Source organism: Teleopsis dalmanni, chromosome 1, assembly GCF_002237135.1.
Source record: "Teleopsis dalmanni isolate 2A chromosome 1, ASM223713v2, whole genome shotgun sequence".
Lineage (NCBI taxonomy): Eukaryota > Metazoa > Arthropoda > Insecta > Diptera > Diopsidae > Teleopsis > Teleopsis dalmanni.
The window spans coordinates 230,834,049-230,838,698 of NC_051846.1; the positions used below are offsets into that span (position 1 = coordinate 230,834,049).

The 4,650-nt window shown below is 20.2% G+C and overlaps 1 protein-coding gene across 1 annotated transcript in view; it reads right to left on the reverse strand.

Annotated features, from left to right (window-relative positions):
* The window catches only part of LOC119667643 (DNA N6-methyl adenine demethylase-like), a gene marked incomplete at its 3' end in the record, with an annotated part of 17,950 nt that overhangs the window by 12,669 nt on the left and 631 nt on the right, over positions 1 to 4,650 (reverse strand). The window lies entirely within an intron of this gene.

Below are 4,650 nucleotides of genomic sequence, written 5' to 3' on the forward strand. Positions count from 1 at the left end.
ATTTGCTTGATATCAGATTAAAGAAATTTTTATATTTTTATAAAAAGCACTAGATTTTGTGAGAATAGGAAAAGATGGAAATGGAAAATATACTAAATTATATATATAGCCTAGAAATATATTATTTAATTTGCGGGTTATATATGAAATTATATATATTAAATTAAAATAATCTGCATTAGTGCAAAAACTCCAAAATCTTTGGAATGATATTCAGAAGCTAAAATTTAAATTTTTGTTGTTTACACACTTAAGTGTTCACATTATGATTTAAATATTATTAACAAAAACAACCTCAAGAGGAATTATCAGAAACGGCGAATCTCTTAAAAACAAAAAGATATAAAAAAATCAAAAGAAAATAATTAAAAGAAAAAAAAATTAATTAAAAATCATTTAAATTAATATTAATTATTATTAAGTTTAAACTAAATTACAAAAAGAAAAAAAATAAAAGAATTTTATTCACAACTTTTCTGAAGTATTTTACTTGATAACAGATAATAACAGATAACTTGTTACTTAAAGTTTAATAGAATTGAAGTAATTTAATCAAATAAATCATAAAAAACTGTTTCATTTCGCAATCTACTTCATACGAAGAAAATTTTATCTTATACAGAGCAAAAAAAATGCAAACGAAAGTTATATTTATTTTTATTGATTGAAAAACTGACTTCAAAATTTCAAAATTAGAAAAATGCTTTCAGTTTCGTATTTATTAGGTTATATATAAGTCAAAAGTCTAACGTGGTTAAGTTATATCATGTTTATTTAGTTAAACCAATTATAATTATTTGAATTAAAATAATTTTTTCGAGTTGAGTTTTTGGTATATTTATGCAAAATTAAACTTTTAAAATAAATTAAAAAATTAAAAAGGTACGACATTTAAGATATATCATATATAAATAATAATTTAATTAACTCAATCTTGCTAACTAAATACATTCGAATTTTAATGAAACTTATAAGTTTCTTATAAGTATAATAAATACAAATAAATTTTTTATTTCTGTAATATAGATTTGGAAATAAATTATCGAACAAAAACAATATATATAATAAATATATATTATTTTATATACACAAATATATTATATTTACACAAAGTATAATATATAACATATATATATATGTAATATAATATAATATATTTTATAAAATAAAATAATTAATTAATTAATTAGTATTTTTAAATAAATAAATTTACTATTTAAATTTAAAGTAAAAATAAATTTAAATTTAGTATTTACTAATAAATAAGAAATGTTATAAAAGCTATTCCTAAACAATCATATATCTTTAAATGAACATTTCTACATTAAAAGTATAGACATTTTAAACATTCACACATATTTTAAATGAAATTAAAAAAATATAAAACAAAAAAAACCAACTGAAATAATATATATTATTTAAATATGTACTTGTTTCTCAAATATTTAATTTCATTTTAAAATTAATTTTGCAGTCATATCTCTCCTTTATCCTCATCTCCCAGTGATGCATAGCGTTTCTGACATTTCAATACAAACACATGAACTTATAAGAATTTTCAAAATTTTATTTTTCAAATTATTTAATTCATGCAGTTTAAATTTAATTGAAAATATTACTTAACAGTGCACTATTATTAAACATAGCCATAATCAGCAAACTATACCTCAGAATATTTTAAATTGCTTTATAAATGATTTTATCAACATTAGAAATAAACAGTAGCAGTTTTATGCACTAAAGCAGCACTATCTTTTTATTTGATATCTAAGAAACAGACTCGATAATTGAGGCAGTAACTACTGTAACTCAGCGGTATTTTTGCGAGGATATTGCTAAATATATTTTTCTGTTATATGGAAGTACTTATTATAAACTTCACTACAAGTGAAGTACAAATTTTCAATCAAAACACTTACTTTTAAAATATATTTATTTTGTTTTAATTGAAATAATATTTTCTCTGAAACTTAATTTGGGTCTACAATGTTACTAGTTTTGGACAGTAACTTTCATTACAGAAAATTAAAGATGTATAAGAAATTTTTTCCATATGTAGAGCAAACTTTAAGGTGAAAATTTTAGACAACTGGGTCTATAATGTTACTAGTTTTGGACATTAACTTTCATTACAGAAAATTAAAGATGTATAAGAAATTTTTTCCATATGTAGAGCAAACTTTAAGGTGAAAATTTTAGACAACTGTGTCGCAATTAAAGTGAAGCAATATTTTCTCGGGAGCTTTACTTAGATCTACAGTACATCTTATTATCAACATATAAATTCAATAGCATAAAATCATAATTATATTCAGGAGTTTCAGTCATATGTGAAGCACTTAATTATGGCATTTCGATTCTGCCGCATTTGCGGTGAAAAATCGCAAATGCGGCAACGGTGCCGCTGTTTAATATCCATCTTTTGGTTTCTAGTAGTTTGTATCGGCGCAAAATTTTTCTTGAGTTATTTTTAAGTGATAAAACAATTTTAAAACATCATGGAGATTCCATATTCTAAACTTCATTTGCCGATAAATTATATCTGCAATAAGTTTTGTGCCTGAAAGTTTTGCCTCTATAAAATTAACTAGTAAAGCACTAAAAATAAATAGTTTTTAATAAATATAATAATTTAAATATAGTTTTAACTACTGATTTATTATTAATATCAATAACAAAACCAAAAATATTTTCTTATAACAAAAAGTACCTATATTTATAAGTATATATAAAACCCTTAAAGTTTTTAATTTTGTTCCGAAGCAAATTTTTATTGTGACCATTGAAGAGTTTAGGCTCTCATAAATTAATATAAAATTGATATATTTTCAAGTGCTGATATAAAATTATTATTATTACATAGTAATTATGTAGAGCAGTAAAAAAAAGCAGTAGTTTTCAATTTGAAAAGCAATGAATGCAAAACTTTCAACAAAATTAAAAAAAAAAAATTTAAGAAAAATAAAGTAGGAGTGTATGCATATTTGTATATTTCTAAAAATGTTTATTATTGCCTTAAGCTAAGCTCAATTAAACTATATAAGCAACTTCTTTATAAACTATATGAAGCACCTTAATAATATAGATACATAAATTTTTTTCTATTTCATATATGATTTCCGCCATATATACATTTTTTTGATAAAGTATCTTTTTATGATTAGCGTGTTTATATTACTACATTTTATAATAAATATTAAGTACTATTATAATATAGTTTTATATATTATAATAATTTATTAATTAAATATAGCTATTTATCACTTCATCATTTATGTGATTTCATTTCTTTTCGTTTATTTTGTTTTTTATAAAAAGCATATAATGTCAGAGAGCATCTACAAGTGCTTAATAGCCTTAATTACATACGGTATTTTATAAGAAAAGCATTTCAAAATAAGTCATTTTAGTTTTTATTTAAATGATGACTTTAAATGTAATGATTTAAATACTATTGATAATGTATCTAAATTTATATCAATATAATTCGAACATAACGCGATAAACTATGTTTAATTTACTCAGTTAAGGGTTTTCATCTAGAATGTACAATATTTGCAAGCGCAATTAGTTTAGACTAAAAAAATAAATATTACAAATTTATAATTATTTAAAAGTTGTAATTTATTGTATAATTATAAATGATTGTTAGAATGTTAAAGCAAAAATAAGTTTATTTAAAAATATTAATTTATATATATATAATATAAAATTGTTATTATCAATATTATAAATATTAATAATAAAAATTTTAATTAACAAATATTAATATTTAAAAGCAAACCTTAATTTGCTTATAGTATATTTCTTTTTAGTTAAATTAAAAATTGTATTTAAATCACATTACTATAAAGGAAGTAATTCTGTATTAATATATAATTAAAATTATTTTAGTTTTTAAAATTAATTTAAAATTGAATTTTAAATAATATTATATTTTTAAAAATGCGATAATTTTTTGTTAATAAATAAATAAAATGTGAAAAATCTATACATTGTTGAGAGACAACAACATTATAAATTTAAATAAAAAATACTATAAAATACATAAAAAATATTATATGTAAAATGGAAAGTTTATGGAAAAAATGATTGGAAGCAATTATTGTTTAAAATATAAAAGTATTTGTATAGAGTTTCAAAAAAAAATCATATTTTTGTACAAAATTGTTATCTAACATTGCTTGGAAGCAGATTTATATTTAGTTTAAAAATAAACTAAATTTATTTTTATTATATGGAGCTTACCTAAGGAAGAAATAAGTTTAAGGAAAGTTTTTTACACGCATTCTTCTGGAAGAATTTTAGGAAGTTTCGATAAAACTAGACGCATCCTATTACTAATTTTTTTGTTAAGCGTGAAATATAATATAATAATAAATATAAACTGAAAATATAAATATTAGACATTAAATTGTATACAAAATGTCTCGATTATTGGCATTGGCAGCTAATTTCAACTATTTTGTTTACATACACATATTAATATATATTTATTTTTCACATTTGAATGATCATAAATACATGCTATATCAGTTTTACTTATTGTATAGGTTTTTTGAGTATGAGCTTCATCGAGTATATTTTTAATTAATTAATTTTAGTTGAATTATTTTTTTACGAATTATGAAATATACATACATATATTAT